The following is an 18,215-nucleotide window of genomic DNA, read 5'->3' as shown; positions in this document are numbered from 1 at the left end:
TAAAAAAAAAAAAAGTACCATATACTTAAAACATCAAATTATATAGTTTAAATGAGTGCATCGTATGGCATGTGAAATGTATCTCAAAGCCATAAAAATATAATAAAATAGTCCATTAGTTAAGCTGATACAGTTAGTGCCTTCTTTTGTCCTTCTTTGACTAGTTCCTTTGATAGGTAAAAATTCAAACCGAAATAATGATTTCAAGTAAGAAATTTCCAGATATGTCAAAAAAGAGATACTTTAAAAAAGTGATTGAGGTGAACAAGAGATTGCATTTACAGCTCAGTCACTAAAAATGGGCATTTTATTTTCACATTAACAAACTTGTCATTTCACTCTGGCTCTTTTGGCTGATTTGGTGTCAGACAATTAATTTTTCCCTACAGATTTCACAAAATGTGATTGCACTTATTCATTTAATCCATAGATTCAAATTTTATTTAAAAAAATTTTTAAGTTTATTTATATATTTTGAGAGAGACAGAGACAGCGCGAGGCAGGGAGAGGCAGAGAGAGGGAGAGAGAGAGAATCCCAGGCAGGTTCTGCACCGTCGGCACAGAGCCCGATGCCGGGCTTGAGCTCACAAAACCGCGAGATCATGACCTGAGTCGAAACCAAGAGTCGGACGCTTAACTGACGGAGCCACCCAGCACCCTAACCATTTTAAATTTTAAAATCTAACCGCATTCCTTTGGGGGGGGTGAAAAAAAACAAACAAAAAAACCCCTCTGTTTAAAGGTGAGGCTACAGTGCCTGTCTTCAGGTCCCATAGCCTGGGGGTGTCCCAACACATACGCAGCCTTGGTCTTAAAACATGTTTTCACTACAGAAAAAATAACCATATAATATTCAGTGAATACCTGGCAACCACCAAATAGCCTGCTGATAAAGCAGCAATTATTTTTTAAATTTTTTTTTTTTAACGTTTATTTATTTTTGACACAGAGAGAGACAGAGCATGAACAGGGGAGGGGCAGAGAGAGAGGGAGACACAGAATCTGAAACAGGCTCCAGGCTCTGAGCTGTCAGCACAGAGCCCGACGCGGGGCTCGAACTCACGGACCGTGAGATCATGACCTGAGCCGAAGTCGGATGCTTAACCGACCGAGCCACCCAGGCGCCCCTAAAGCAGCAATTTAAGCTACTCTGTTATATGAAATGTAGTATATAAAGTACTTCTTACAGTGACTGGCACATAGCCCTCTGAATAGGAGTTGACCAGTATTAGTAACCATAGACGTATAGTAACACCAGCAGAGTTGTAATAGCAGTTAAATACATACGATTAGGCCAATGGCGACATTCACTTCACTTGGATCTCAGGGAACAGTTTTGATGGCTGGAGGCAAATAAAGAAAGGTTGGGCAGAGGGTATGTCTGGGCCTTAGAGAGTTGCCGTTAGGGCTAACCCTGGGTGGCTGGAAGGCCACACACGTGAGCATCTGAGGAAGTTGAAACTGAAAGGAAAAGTCCTTAAGATGAGTATTACTCCCCCTCCCTAATCTGAACTTAGGCCAACCCTAATTCTATTATAATTAATGTTCAAAGGTGAATACTATGATGAGCATGTAGATGGCAGAGTTGATTTACCTGCGTAATCAAACAGCAGATGGGTAGAGGCAGTGCTAGCAGAAATATTAGACTGCAAATTAATTGGCAAACCATGAGCTCTAGTTTGGTTCTGTCCCTCAGTCGTCTAACTCGTCACTTGACCTCTTAGTTTAAAGCTAAATACGGTCTTGTTTAACTCTCAAGTAGCATGATTCTTTGTGTTTAAGCATTTTTTTCTGATAGTTAATGAGTAAACAGGAAATGTCAGGCATTGTAGATAAGAAGAAATATGATTTTAAGGTAGTGTTTTGAAGTTTGACAGTGAGAGCATTAGTTAAAGATGTCTTTACAGGAGTTAGTTCTCTTTGCATTAACTGGGAGGTTTAAACTCTACAAAATGGGGCTCCACTTTTTTCCTGCAGAGCCTTTCACATTCTTGAAACAAGGTTTCCCCTATATTACTTGGGTGTCTTTTTCCATAAAGGAGGCATAGGATTGTCCAGAAATATACAATTTATTATTATATTATGAAAGATTATGAATTAATCTTGAAATGCTTTGTAAATGCTTATATGAATACAAAATTGTTGTTTTGGGGACCTGCCAAATCTTGAATATCTCATTAAAGAGACAGAAAAGAGTTGTCTTCATTTGGGGAAATGGCTAATGGTTGTTTAACATATTTCCATAGTGAATGGTAATTTATTGTAAATTTCTGCTTTAATAAATCGTTTCTGGGGCACCTGGGTAGCTCAGTCCGTTGGGCATCTGACTTCCGCCCAGGTCATGATCTCACAGTCCATGAGTTTGAGCCCCACGTCGGGCTCTGTGCTGACAGCTCAGAGGCTGGAGCCTGCTTCGGATTCTGTGTCTCCCTCTCTCTCTGCTCCTTCCCTGCTTATGCTCTGTCTCTCTCTGTCTCAAAAATAAATAAAAACACTAAAAAAATTTTTTTAAATAAAAATAAAAACTCGTTTCTGCCTTCCCACAAATCCATTAGGTGACTTCTATAGCATGCCTTGGAGTATTCGGTCCTGGGCCAAGATGAGCTATTTTCCTCCCAACTGTTATCTGTTCTAACAAGTAGAGTCATAACAGTTGTGTGGAAAGGACACTTGTTAGACATGACAATATTTTGCTGTTTCTAAAGGGTTTCCCAAGCCAGATGACAGGAATGTCAGCTCACAACCATTGTCACTGAATTTGTATTTGCAACACAGTTGGGAAATTGATGGACAAAGAAAACTTATGTTGCTTTGATATTCCTCAAAGGATAAAGTTATCTCGGTCCAAAAAAAAAAAAAAAAAAAAAAAAAAGAATCTAATGTGACCCATTTGGAAGATAGTAACTAATTGACATCTTTAAATACCTAAAATGGTATTTCAGTGAGGTGAACGAGTGCTCTTAAGTGCTCTTCTATCCATCAAAAATTATAAAACAGCTGAGCTAAAATTTTGCGTAGATCTGATACAACAAGTATTCTTTTTTTTTTTTTTTTTTTAATTTTTTTTTTTTTCAACGTTTATTTATTTTTGGGACAGAGAGAGACAGAGCATGAACAGGGGAGGGGCAGAGAGAGAGGGAGACACAGAATCAGAAACAGGCTCCAGGCTCCGAGCCATCAGCCCAGAGCCCGACGCGGGGCTCGAACTCATGGACCGCGAGATCGTGACCTGGCTGAAGTCGGACGCTTAACCGACTGCGCCACCCAGGCGCCCCAACAAGTATTCTTAACAGAGAAACTGAGGGTGCCTACAAAGAAGTGGGACAGGGAGAAAAAGACAATTGTAGAGTCAAAGGTAGACTTCTAAAAGTTAGAAATTCTACCCAGAGCAACCCCTTCTTGGGGTGGGGAGACATTGGCTGTGAACTTTCTGAAGAGACGTTACAACTAGGTTGTGGTTCTTAAGGAAAGTGTGTTTCTCAGAGTCTAGGGTGAAGTTATGGTAAAAACTAACTGGCTAAATAGTCACTAGAAATGAGACCAACTCTGCCACAGGCCACTTATTAACATGGTAAAACTTTGGTGGCAAAGAAAAGACAGGTCACCGGAGGGGCTGAGAGTCCTTTGTCCCCCACTGTGTTCGTAGAGATCATCTTCATCTGATCTGAAATGAATTTTAGTTATATCCAGTTTTTTTTTTTTTTTTTTTTTTCTTTCAAGCACTTGATTCAGTCCCCAAAGTCACCACTGGGATTAAATTAGAGGATATAACACTCAGTTTCTAGGATCTTCAGACCCTAGCCTTTCTGGTCTGTCCCCACGGACTGAAGAGATGATAGGAGATGTCTAAAGCGTCAGCTCAGTGTTTCTATTGTGTTTTGTGTCGCTTTTTTCAGGGTACTGACACCCACTGAGACAAATCTCCATGTTGAATTCTCTCTGTTAAGATAACTGCTGTGATTGTTTATGCGACTGCCAGATCACTGAGTGTGGGGTGGGTGTGTGAGTATAATGTAGAAACTTTCATTTTCTCATCGAAGTCTTTTGGGGCACACACTTCACCACCGCCAAGCATACTTCTCAGGCTAGCTGCCTACACACGTGCGTTCACCAACATTTGCGAAAGCACAAAAATGCCCGTCAGCCAAGACCCACTCTGGAAGACGAGAATCTTACGGAGCTGGGACTCGGTCCTCTGAGAAGGGGCTTCATCCGGCAAGTGCTGGTACCAGTACTTTGGGAGCTGGGCCTCAGATCTCTAAGGAGGGCCACTGCCAAACTAGTCCTGACACCTCTAAGTGGGCATAAGGAAGTTGATTCTGGCAGTGCCACAGAAGCTGGAAACTGGAGGCACATGTAGCTGCCACACTGAAGTGCCCTTGCAAGGGAAGTACAGGTGGGACTTTAAGAGCACAGGAGGAAGAAGTTCCTTCTCTCCTCCTGTCTTCCCGGCTTTTTCCAGTGCTCCCTAATGGCAATGCTGAAGGAGCCTGGGGAGAAAGGAGAAATGTAGTTTGTAATGTCCCAGCCCAGCATCCCAAAGCAGAGGACAGAAGAGAGAGTGTGGAGCTGAGAGGTTTTAGCTCACCAAAGCCTGCCCTGGATGCTCCAGCTGAACACATCATATTCAGTTAATATGTTAAATGTAATTCTGTTTAATGAGGGAGAAGTGCGAAACCTGAGTATAAAAGAAAAGAGTCAAACTTTGCCAAGGAGCAGCAATAGTTGACCGTCTCCGTAATGCAATGATTTGAAAATCTGTGGCAGCAGAGGTCACATCAGAATGGATCTAACTGGCAGTGCCCAGCATGAACCCCCGCCCCCCCCCCACTTTCTCTCTAAATACCCAGGAAAACCCAGGAAATAATAAAAATTATGATAGCATCAGAAACTAGGACTGATAGAATCTAGGAAGAATAGACCCTACTTCTAAGGCATATGGAGCTTCAATTCACAGCATATCTCCACTTTTCCCACATAAAAGAATTAGTGTGGCAAGAGGTAAGAATATGCTTTACAGCTCTGTCACCATCTGCCTGCTGACCCAGGGACCCGGAATTGTGCCAACCAGAAATCTGAGCAGAGACCCTGCCTAGCCCTTGGGAGCTGCTCTGAGAGAGCATTATTTCCCCTACGTTTCAGCTACCACTTTTCTACAACAAACAGATACTAAGATTCTTGGGAAACAAATGGACAGAAATCTAGGGGAATGTTAACAGTGGTCCGGGGCATTCTACTAGGTGTGTTCCTCACGAGGAGGCCACAGTGACAAGTGGGACATTGAGGGAAAAAATATTAGCTCTGCGGACTGTGGATTTCAGTTTCCCAGGTGCAGTGCTCAACTGCAAACAGGGCAAATTACACATCTGAAGATGCTTTCATTTGAGAGCCAGAAGGAATCCTCAGAATACCGTCCTGTAAGAAAACCAGGCCTCTAGGAAAAGGAAGAAAAAGTAAATGGAAAGGATGATGATGAAATGAAGACCACAGGACGATGAAAGAAGACTGAAAGGAAGCTAAAAGCACAAGAATAAGATTAAAACATGTTGCGAACAGTCAAAAATAGAATTGGTCTTGTGGGAAATCACAGCGTGGTGGAGGGGGGCAAATTTGAACACATTTCCCATGATGGAGCAGAGAAGGACAAAAAGAAAAGTGAGAGAGAAAGCGATGATAGAAGAGCAGAACATATGGGTAACTCTTCTTACTTAAGGAAAGCTAGGTATAAGTAAAATAAAAGTGGGAGTTAAGAATATAACAGAAAATAAACCATAACTTCCCTAAATTGAAGAAAGGACTATGTATCCCAGTTGGAAGAACCACAGACTCGTGAGCAAATATTGAGTTACAAAGATGTAGAGGAAAAAATACAGGTGGAAAAAAAAAGCATGCCTACTTACCAAAGGAATGAAGAGACGATAGGTAGGTAGTAAGTAGATAGATGTCGAACTGGTCTCAAACCTGTCAAAAATACCAGAAGAAAATGGAACAGCTACAGAACTTAAGGAGAAAATATTGTAACTCAATTGTATCATACAAACCAAGGTGTTGAACATTTTCAGATATACAGTTTTTAAAAACACATACTCATGATGTGTATCCTTGAAAACATTAAAAAGACACATTTCAACTAATAGAGAAAGCCAAGTTAAGAACTTAGGAAAGGGGAAGTCATGATCTAAAATTAGAATGCTTTTTGAAAGCAGTTAAAATAAAAGTGGCTAAATAATCATAAAATGTGGTAAAAATTCAAAAGAAAAAAATATGAAAAGCAGATACCTTAAGGGGTAATGAAGCAAAAATGTTTCTGACTTAAAAACCTAGATTATATTGGCAAAGATTGAGAAGTAGGGGATATAGTGCAAAGTGTCAAACTCCTTGTTTTTATATATGATAAAGGTGAAAGATATAATTCAGAGTTATTTGATTCGAAGAAATAGTGCCTAAGAAATGATACAGAAAATATACTTCTAAAGGAATGAAAATAATACTTATCTTCCAAAATACCAGACCAAAAATGAATTCAGTTAACAGATTTTTATCAAATTTTTATGGTCTGCTCAAAATAATAGATTTTCTTTTTCAGTATCCATAAAACAATTTTATTTTTATTTTTTCTTTAAATTTTTAATCTTCATTTATTTTTGAGAGAGAGAGAGACAGAGTGAGAGCAGGGGAGGAACAGAGAGAGGGAGATGCAGAATCCGAAGCAGGCGCCAGGCTGCAAGCGGTCAGCACAGAGCCCGACACGGGGCTTGAACCCATGAACCATGAGATCATGACCTGAGCTGAGGTCGGACGCCCAACCAACTGAGCCACCCAGGCGCCCCCGTAAAACAATTTTAATAATTGAATGTATGTTAGGCCTCAAAGAGTATCTCAGTTAATTGCAAACTTCAAAGGTTAAGTAGGCCACATTATTTGAGCACAATAAAATAAAATGAGAAATTAACAATAAGAAATTAAAAGCAAATATCCATGTTATTTTAAATAATAATAAAAATCTTTCCCTCGAACAGCTTTGTCATCAAAAATGAAATAAAAATTGAAATTACAATTTAAAAATAAATGACAGTGAAAACACTGCAAAGAAACCCACAAGAGATATAGTCAAAGCTATAGTTGGAAAAATACTTAGATCATTAAATAATTCATTATTAAGCTAGAATGAATAAAAATAAGTGGATTCCATAAGGAAAGAAGAAGAAAAACTAATAAAGAGAAAAATAAATAATTATGAAAAAAGTTGCAAAAAATGTATTCAAGAACTAGTTTTTGAAAAAAAATATATCAACTGGAATTAGCAGAAATCCTTGATGAATCAAGAATAAAAGATGGCTACAAGCATATAAAATTAGGAATGAGAAAGGGGCGCCTGGGGGGCGCAGTCGGTTAAGCGTCCGACTTCAGCCAGGTCACGATCTCACGGTCCGTGAGTTCGAGCCCTGCGTCAGGCTCTGGGCTGAGGGCTCGGAGCCTGGAGCCTGTTTCCGATTCTGTGTCTCCCTCTCTCTCTGCCCCTCCCCCGTTCATGCTCTGTCTCTCTCTGTCCCATAAATAAATAAAAACGTTGAAAAAAAAAATTTAAAAATTAAAAAAAAAATAAAAAAATAAAAAAAAATTAGGAATGAGAAAGAAGAAATAACTGTAGATAAACAAGAGGCAATTAGATAATATATGCGAACTTTTAATAGTTTTGAAAATCTTAACTGATTTTTTTTTTAATGGTATGTTATTCACACAGTGATGGCTATAATAAAAAAGAGTGGATGTTGGTGAGGATGTGGAGAAATTAAGCCCTCATACACTGCTGATGAGAATGTAAAATGGCACAGGCACTTTGGAAAACAGTATAGCAGTTCCTTAAAAAGACAAACATAGAGTTACCTTATGAACCTGCAGTTTCACTACCAGTCACGTACCCAAGAGAACTGAAAACGTGTCTATTCAAAAATGTATACACAAATATTTATAGACCGTTATTCATAATAACCAAAAAGAGGATACAACCCAAATGCCCATCATCTGATGAACGGATAAACAAAAAGCGTATACCCACAATGGAATATTACTCAGCCATAAAAGTGAATGAGGCCCTGATTTATACAGCAACGTGGAGGAGGCTTGAAAACGTGATGCTAAGCGAAAGAAACCAGACACACAAAAAATCACACGTTATATGATTCCATTTACGTGAAATGACATCCACAAAGACAGAAAGTAGATTGCAGTTTCCAGGGGGTGGAGGAGGGAGAAAATCGGGAGTGACTGCTAATGGGTATGAGGTTTTCTTTTGGGGTGATGAGAATGGTCTGGAATTTGCTACTGATGATGGTCGCACAACTTTGTGACTATAGTAAAAACAACTACATTGCACACTTTTAAAGGCTTAATTTACGATATGTGACTATATATCTAAAATTTTTAAACAATAAAAAAAGATATGAAAAATTTGTCTAAAAATTAAGCCCTCTCTCTCTCTCAAAAAGATGATAGACCTAGGCTATTTTATGGTGGCATTTACCTAGTTTCTTGTAATAATTTCCCCACTATTTAAATAATGCCAAACATAGGGGCGCCTGGGTGGCGCAGTCGGTTAAGCGTCCGACTTCAGCCAGGTCACGATCTCGCGGTCCCTGAGTTCGAGCCCCGCGTCAGGCTCTGGGCTGATGGCTCGGAGCCTGGAGCCTGTTTCCGATTCTGTGTCTCCCTCTCTCTCTGCCCCTCCCCCGTTCATGCTCTGTCTCTCTCTGTCCCAAAAATAAATAAATGTTGAAAAAATAAATAAATAAATAAATAAATAAATAAATAAATAATGCCAAACATAGAAAAGGTTGAATATTTTCTTGATTTTATACAACCTAGTATCAAACCAGAAAAAAGATAAGACATGAAAGAAAAAACGCATATGATGCCTTATAAATACAAATACAAATGTCCTAAGTAGACTAGTAATAAGCCAAACTCAAAATTCTGTTTTCAAAATGCAGTTGAATCTAGTAGAATCTCTTCCAGGAAAACAAAAATTCTCCAACATTAGAAAATGCGTTAATAAAACTGGTGTCAATAGATCATGAGAAAACATATAGGAGAATTATATTAAATGCTAAAAAGCTAGTAAAAGTCAACACCCATTTCTGATTTTTAAATTCTTAATAAATAGGGAATAAAAGGATATTTTTAACATTGTATAGAACATATATCAGAATATAATACTTGGTATCATATCAAATAAGGAACCTCTACAGATAGAGTCACTATAAATAAGAAACAATACTTTCTTAGCTTTTCTGGGAGTTGTTCTGGATATTCTAATCAGTGCAGCAGGAGGTAAAAACTAAACCAGAAGCATAGATACCAGAAAGGAAGAGAAAAAGTTAAATAATTTGCAAATGGTATTGTCTGCCTGAACAACAACAACAAAAATCAAATGAAATAGAATCACATGAAAAACTATTCAAACCAATGTGAAGTCATTAGGTTACAAAGTCAGTCTACAAATGTAAATAGCTTTTTACTTATCAGCAATAAGAGAAGAAAAAGAATCAACAAAAGTGTGTAATATCAAATAATAACTGCAAAAGATATTGTTTTATTCCTATTTGAAAAAAAAATGGCAAAACTGAGGGAAGTGAAAGAAAACTTGATTAGACAGAGAGGTATATTGTAAACATACCAGTTTTTCCCCATCTACATGTCAAAATCTTAAATTACTGAGGAGAAGCCTCACAAAAATTATTCTAAATTTTATTTTGAAGAATAAATTCACTAATTTACCCTATGATGTTTTTTAAAGAGCAACAAAAATAGGGTATCGCCCTACTTTAGTTAATACGCATTATAAAGCTATAGTAATGAAGTCAGCTTTGAACTGGCACAGAAACGAACGTGCTTATCAGTGAAGCAGGAGAGAAAGTATAGAACCATAGCTAAGTTTACATAAGAATTTATTTATTTCATTTTTGTCTTATTTTTTTATTTTTTAAAATTTAAATCCAAGTTAGTTAACATATAGTGTAATAATAATTTCAGTAATAGAATTCATCATTTACGTATAATACCCAGTGCTCATCCCAACAAGTGCCCTCCTTAATGCCTATCACTCCTTTAGGTCTTCCCCTACACTCAACACCCCTCCAGCAACCCTGTTTGTTCTCTGTAGTTAAGAGTCTCTTAGGGTTTGTCTTCCTCTCTGTTTTTATATTATTTTTGCTCCCCTTCCCTTATGTTCATCTGTTTTGTATCTTAAATTTCACATATGACTGAAATTATATGATAATTGTCTTTCTCTGACTGACTTATTTCACTTAGCATGATACACTCTAGTTCCATCCATGTTGTTGCAAATGGCAAGATTTTGTTCTTTTTGATCGTTGAGTAATATTCCTGTGTGTGTGTGTGTGTGTGTGTGTGTGTGTGTGTGTGTGTGTGTACCACATCTTCTTTATCTGTTCGTCAGTCAATGGACTTATTGTAAAATAAAGATGTCATCTCAGTTGGGAGAAGACAGACTAGATTATATAATTTGATTCTGAATGAATTAAAAATTTGTGAGAAAACAAAATTGATAGAATATAAATAGTTGTGTAATTTTAAGTTAAAGAAGTCCCCCTATGCATGGTCTCAGGGGCATAAGACACTATTAGATATGACTATTAAAAAAATTAAGCTTTTTTTTATGTCAAGAAACACCGTAAACAAATGATAAGACAAATGACAAAGTCCATTCAAAAGGATTGGAGGGGTACCTGGTTGACTCAGTTGGTTAAGCATGCTACTCTTGATTTTGGCTCAGGTCATGATCTCATGGTTTGTGAACTCAAGCCCCACATCAGACTCTGCACTGTCAGCTTGGGATTCTCTTTCTCTGCCCCTCCCCACCTTATGCTTCCTCTCTCTCTCTCTCTCCCTCTCTCTCAAGATTAATAAATAAAATTGTAAAAAGTGTATTGCACTATATATAAGCAAAGTATAATTTTATAATATCTTTAATTATATATAAATTATTATGTGGCTGAGTGTAATAGTTGCATTAAACATGCATCTGATGAAACTCCACTGTAAGTAATTCATTAGTGAAAAAATGCAAATGATCAGTAACCATCAGGAAAAAAATTTATCCTACCTAGTACTTGAGGAAATAAAAATTAAAATAAGATACAAATTGTCATCTATCAGATTGGAATACGTCGAAAAGAATGATAGTGCCACATTTGGCAAGGATATAGGAGAGAGACACTTTCATATTATATTTGAGATTCAGTGTCTACCTTGAGAGAACCTTTCTGGAGAATCACACTATAAAAATGTATACTTTTGGGGTGCCTGGGTGGCTCATTCAGTTAAGTGTATGACTTCGAAGGGCTCAGGTCACGATCTCACTGTTCCTGAGTTTGAGCCCCACATGGGGCTGTCTGCCATCAGCACAGAGCCCCCTTTGGATCCTCTGTTCCCCTTTCTCTCTGCCCCTCCCCTGCTCTCTCACTCTCTCTCTCAAAAAAAGAAATAAACATTTAAAAAAAAGTATACTTTTGATCACAAATTTCTACCTGTAGCAGTTTTCCTAAAAAGTTAGTGACTTAACAAGCAAAGATGTAAGTAGATCTTGACTACGCTTGTTGTTTATTTTAGTCATAACATTGGAAGCAGTCTGTCCAGTAATTGTGAACAAATTGGACAAATTACTGTGGAATATTATATAGCCATCAAAAATAATAATAGGTGGACCAAAGCGTTTTACTTACCTGAACATCTGTTAAGATCTGCTGTTCAGACCTGGACTTCAGCTCGTATCATGTTAGTTGCCATAGAGAAGACAATTAAATTACCTAAAATTAAAAAAAAAAAAGATCATGGGGATGTATAATTATTGATATGAGAAGATGTTCATTCCATTTTTTTAAAAAGCGGGTAGAATATAGTACATGTAGTGAGAACCCATTTTTTTTGTAAAAATAATATAAATTCAAATATATATTTGTGGAATATGTTTTGGGAGGTTATGACATAAAATAATATGCCTCTTGCCTTTTCTGGGTAAGAATTATTTGGGACTTAATTTGTTTTTCCTTTGCTGCTTTTTTTTTCTTTTCTTCTTTTTTTTTTTTTTTTTTTTTTGTCTTTCCTAAGTTCTCTACAATGAACATGCCCTATGGGGGTAATAATTAGTACTTTTTTTTAATGTTTCAAAATAAAATGATCCATGTAATAAACAAGACTGTAATAATAATTAAAAAAAAACTCTTTAGTGCATGAAACAGGAATGCTAGTGTGGTACAGTGATAAGACCACAGATCCTGGAGCCACACTGGCCTGGATTCATCTAATCTAGATTCTGCTCTTTACTGATGTTACTTCAGGCAGGTCATTTAACATCTCAGATTCTGCATCTGTAAAATGCAGAGTTGTGCTGAGGATTAGCAAAAATATATGTAAATCACCCAACACAGTCTCTGGCACATATTATGCACCGAACCAAAGGTTAATCCTTATTGCCGTTGCTGTTGTAGTAAATGCCAAGGAAATTGGCCTGAAGACCAGAAACAGATTTGTATTGCTGAGAAGAAATATGGATTGTTAAGAAGTTTTTGTGTGTAACCTATCGTCTCGTGAAATAGGGAAGATGTGCATGCTTTTACCAAAAGAAAGCAGGTTATCAAAATTTGTGTCGTGTGATATGCTGGTAGAGTATGTGCCCTTCTACAGGGCCAGACAGGTAATGTTTTCAGTAGGACTCCTCTTAGCCCCTAAGCAAGGAATTCTGTGCATTACTAGTTGCTCTGCAAGCAGTGAGTGGAGCTGGATTAGTTGCTTGCTCTCCCCTTAGACTTTTGATTCTGAGAGCACTTCACCGTGTACCTGTGTTCACTAAAGCCCTGCAGACTAGGAATCACTCAAGAAGATAAAGACCAGCGAGGTGCTCCTAGATGTTATCTTAAGGAATTAGTGAGAGGGAGTTCTACAAGGAAAAGAACCTGTTTTTGTGGATATTGAATATTACGAGTTGATATTTATGACTATTACAAGTTGACATTGTGCTGGGCAGGGTGGTACCAAGTAGGTCACTGCAGTGATTGTCTTTAACATGCCAGTCATATGACGTAGGGTATTGCTTACTATTCCTTCTAATAGATGAGGAGCCTAGGACTTAAGCAAGGTGGCATGTGTGGTAAATACAACTACGAATTTGAATCTGATTCTATCTGAAGTCAAAATCTATGCTTACAAACACATTGCTACCCTACTGCCCTATTCCTTCCAATCAATAGGATTTTTTTTTTTAGGTTGTGACTCAGGCTCTCTCATTTGTTGCCGTCTGTTTCATGGATTTGGTTTAAATCCTTTTCTTCAGTCTTGATGCCAGGAGAAACCTGGTTTTAAGTAATTATATGAAATGTTCTTGAAAACTCTTTTTTCTGGGGCTCAGTCGGGTGGCTCAGTCAGTTAAGTGTCTGACTTGGGCTCAGGTCACAATCTTGTGGTTTGTGGGTTTGAGCCCTGCAGTGGGCTCTGTGCTGACAGCTTGAAGCCTGGAGCCTGCTTCAGATTCTGTGTCTCCTCCTCTCTCTGCCTCTCCTCCACTCACGCTCTCTCTCTCTCTCTCTCTCTTTCAAAAATTAATAAACATTAAAAAAAAATTTTTTTTAAATCTTTTTCCTGAACTGAATTTTGGTCCTAAGACTCAATTATTGAATTGTTATTTGTATGTTTGCTACACCTCCCCTGTCTGACTTTGTAAGTTTTTGAGGGCAGGGGTTGCATTTTACTCCTCTTTATATCCCATGTAAGCATAATGCTTACCCTTAATAGGTGGTCAATAAACATCAAATTCAATTGCATGTCCCCATTGATCATACTAAAAGACAAAGAAATAAAAATTAATTCCTCCCACCAAACTTACGAGCACTTCAATCTCAATCCTCTGATCTACTGTTTCCTGTCTAGTTTCTAGACACAGGGGTATAGTGCCCTTGGTTTCCATCAGTTGTGGTGTTTCAGTGTTTCCAGGTGACGTATATGTGTTAGTAGACACGTGGATACAATGATGTCCAGAAGAAAGCACTGTCACCCATTTTCATTCACATTTGTTTTCTTCATGTCCTGTCACCTTGGACTCACGCTGGGAGTGACAGTGCATGGGAACATCATCTCTATTGTGTGCCAGGCAGAACAGTAAGCAGTTGGAAGTAAAAACAAACAAAACAAAAAACCAGTTGGATTTCCAGCTCTGCCTGCCACCCATTAGCTGTGTGACCTTAAGCAGATAACTTCTCCTCTCAGAAGCTCAGCTTCTCTAAGATGGGGCTGGTGATGTTTATCTCACAGCGTTGTCAAGAGGAGGAAAACGAACGTGCATGCCTGCAGCCTGTAGCACATGGTAGACGTTCAGTAAAGTCATGGAACACTGAAAAAAACTCATTTTTTGTGAACCCGTGACTTTCCCTAAGAAATTTCATTATTCCTCTTTGAATACATTTAAAGAATGCTGAGACACAGATTATGTGATTTTAAAAAAACAAGAAGGGAATAAAAAAAGCAATCCCAGGCCTTTTGGGGAGTGTCTGCACCTGAACAGTGCTAGGGAAAAGCTTCAGTTTACTGGAAGTCAAGCAGCACTCTCCAAGCAGTTCAGCCCGCACTGATTTGAGGAACTCTCTTGTTTGCGTAAATAAAACACTAAAAACGTTATTGAGCTATTCCATGGAGGAGCTGCATACCTGGTAACGTAAGACTGTGTTTTCATGCGGTTTTTATTCAAGGCAAAACATAAACCAATGAAAGAGAAACAGAAAGTGATAAGTAACGTGGCTGTATTTTCCGTGAACATATGGCAGATGTTTAAAATGAGGTATGTCAGCTATTAATCCCCCAGGTGCTTGCCTTCGTCTCGATAAGAAGGTCGTTCTATGGTGGGGTGGGGGGTGGGGGCGGATTCCCCGTCTCTTGAAATTTTGATCTTTGGGGAAAATGGGAGCCTGACTCTTGCGGGCACATTTTACTAGCAATAAAAAAAAGCATTGTGCCGTGATTGGCGCACAAAAGGTGCCAAGAGAAATGCTGGTGGGTGTGACTGTCCTACCCTCGATTGCTTTCCCATCCCCCCAAAACAAGAAAGGCCAGAGATGAGGGAAAGACTGTTCCATTTGTTCTTGACCAAATGTGGCATGGAGATCTAGCAGGGGGTCCTGGTCCCTCACGCCCTGGCCATTAGATCCTTGATGTAGCTGATGGGCTATGTTAACCCTTGTATGCCAAAGCCACAAACTTAAGTATCCAGGAAGTGTGCAGCGAGGTGAGGGCTAGCCCTACAGGACAAGATCTTATTTCAACATGATTAAATGCCTTCTGTTTGGCAAATTACCTTTTTTTGCTTCTATTCTTTGTATTTTTCAATGTTAATATGGTATGTCATAGCTCTGAAATGCTCTAAGAATGGGGAGAATGTAAGGGGCATTGAGATACGGGTATACATAAAATGACTGTTAATTTTCTGCAAACAGTTTGATTTTGGAGTATAAAAAATATTACAAATAGGGGCGCCTGGGTGGTTCAGTCGGTTGAGAGTCCGACTTAGGCTCAGGTCATGGTCTTGCAGTCTGTGAGTTCAAGCCCCGCATCGGGCTCTGTGCTGATGGCTGGGAGCCTGGAACCTGCTTCAGATTCTGTGTCTCCCTCTCTCTCTGCCCGTAACTCACTCATGCTTTTTCTCTCTCTGTCTCTGTCAAACATAAACAAAAACATTAGAAAAAATTTTTTAAAAAGATTACAAATCAAATAGGTGGACTCCTTGATCTTCCTGAGCTCAACATCTGTGGCTTGTTAGAAAAAAAAAAAAAAAATACAGCAAATAAAACAGGTAGGAGCTTGGAATATGAACATTTAGAATTCTGAAATCTATTTTTTAATTTCAGTACGACGTGTGGTGTTTTAAAACACAACATTGTAGACTCAGTATCAGCCCCGATGTATTTTTTTCTAACATCACTAAGAACACACACTTCATGATGCAAAATAAGGTGGGAGTGCGTCTTTATCAGAAATTTGGGTGCTGCTCTCCAGCCTTCTAGGAAATGGGAACGTGACTGATTTGTAGTAAGATGATTTCGGAAGCAAAGGTAAAAAACATTCTCATTTGGAGAACAATGGAGAGGAGAACTGATGTGAAAACCTTGATGCATTACATGTTTACAAGTCGGTGATTATAAATTCTCGCGGGGGTCCATGGACAATGAAGCATATCATGTGTAAGCTGCAGAAGGTCAGTTTTAGAAACAAGTGGATTTCTATATCTCACAAAGATCTCAAATAGAATATTTGTGTTTTACAAATGATAAAAAAAATATCATTAGATTTTAGGTTTGTTTTTTTTTTTTAACTCAAAGTATGGTTCATTTTTAACTTTGATATTTTAACTTCTTGTTTGGTCACCATTCCTCCAGTTATCCTGCCACTCCTCCCAATGACCTATGAAGTATTATTATTCTATTTTATAGATTAGCAAGCTGAGGGTCAGTGGAAACAAAAGTTGTCTTCCTAGAGTTTGGTCCAAGCATAAGGCAGGTATGCAAATAACGACTAATTCTAATAGATATTTAACAGAATTAAAAGATAATTCTTTAAGCTTCATTAAAAAAATTTTTTTATGTTTATTTTTTGAGCAGGAGAGAGACCGTGTGAGCGGGGGAGGGGCAGAGAGAGAGGGAGACACAGAATCCGAAGCAGGCTCCAGGCTCGGAGCTGTCAGCACAGAGCCCGACACGAGATTCAAACTCACGAACTGTGAGATCATGACCTGAGCCAAAATTGGACGCTTAACCAACTGAGCCACCCAGGCGCCCCTCGAAGATAGTTCTTAACCCATGCAAAGAAATCTTTTTTTGGTGCTAAGCAATAAAGGCCGTTTCAGCAGATTGGTTACAAAACGGAAATTGGTTTCAAATTCAGGAGTCAATGAGTTTTCCATTGCTTTTGATACACAGAAAAAAAAAAAAAGAGCTCTATGAATCATTTACAACCGAGTCCACTAAATTCTGCTTTGGAAAGAGAGTTTGTTATACACTTGCATCTTAAACCCTAGTAAAATTAAGGTCATTTGGAAACCAGGAGAAATGGTGGTGGCAAGTAATGTCCCTGAGGCTCCTTAAGCCAGATGGCAACACATCATTGAAAGAAGAAAAGAACAGGAAGAATAAAAACTTTTAAAAGGCACGGGACTAATAAATGAATTTTTAAAAATAGTCATCACAAAGTCACATACAGATGGAGGGGGAAATTAGAAGTTCTTTGCAGATGACCACTGTTTGGTTACTTACTACAAATGCAAAGAAAAATTAATATGCTTCTTTAATTTAAAAAACCCAGTAAGTGGATAACTCATCCTTCTAAGAGGTTTAACTTCTGAGTCAGCTTGGCTAAGTAAGGCAGACAGCCATGCACAAGCAAAAGATCTAGCAGATGTGCTCTCATGCCATTTTTTAAGGATCCTGTGAGTAGCAGAAGGGCTATTTGATGATCCTTCTTCAATTCTTTAGCTGGGCCTCCCCAACCACAGTTGAATCATTCGATCCTATCAATTGAGCAGTGCCTGTACTGATACAGTCTCTGAATTATTACTTAATTTCAAGCTGCTTAGAAATGACTTGAGGTTGTTTCTGTGGACTTTTTAAAGAAGGGTAATTATACCTTGACATTCATTCACTCACTCATTCATTCCACAGATATTTATCAAGTACTTCCTTTATGAACCACCCTCTGTGACAGGCACTGAAAATATAATGGTGGATAAGAAAGAATAGATATGAGTGCTTCCCTTGGAATGCTTATAGGGTATAAAAGGACAGTGGGGTTAAGTGCCCTAAGGAGAAACTAGGGACCTTTGAGAGAGTATGTTAAGAGGGAATTGACCTGATCAAAAAGGTCAGGATCAATTAACATTAGATCCGAAGCAGAAGATGTCACATTAGAAGAGTGAAGGATAGGACACAAGGGAAGAAGGCACAGACAGTATGTGCAAAAGTCCTGGGGCAGGAGAAAGCATGTAGCATTGTGGCAGTGGAAGGGTAGTGTGGATGGAGGGGAGAAAGCAATTGGAGGCTTCCCCCCAGATCGTCTGGTAAAATTGAAGCCACCAGATAAACATTTTGATCTCTGGCCTGAAAGCAATGGAAAGCCACTGAAGCATGTGGAGCAGTAGAGTGGCAAGATCTATCAGTCTT

General features: G+C 38.5%; 1 protein-coding gene across 8 annotated transcripts in view; it reads left to right on the top strand.

Annotated features, from left to right (window-relative positions):
* Positions 1-18,215, top strand: part of MEIS2 (Meis homeobox 2) — a 209,469-nt gene that overhangs the window by 107,899 nt on the left and 83,355 nt on the right. The gene's annotated exons all lie outside the window — the stretch shown is intronic.

This window comes from Puma concolor, chromosome B3 (genome assembly GCF_028749965.1).
Source record: "Puma concolor isolate L17-30 chromosome B3, mPumCon1.1.hap2, whole genome shotgun sequence".
Classification (NCBI taxonomy): Eukaryota; Metazoa; Chordata; class Mammalia; order Carnivora; family Felidae; genus Puma; species Puma concolor.
Note: the sequence above shows the minus strand (reverse complement) of the source record. Positions and strands in the feature narration are given on the sequence as shown.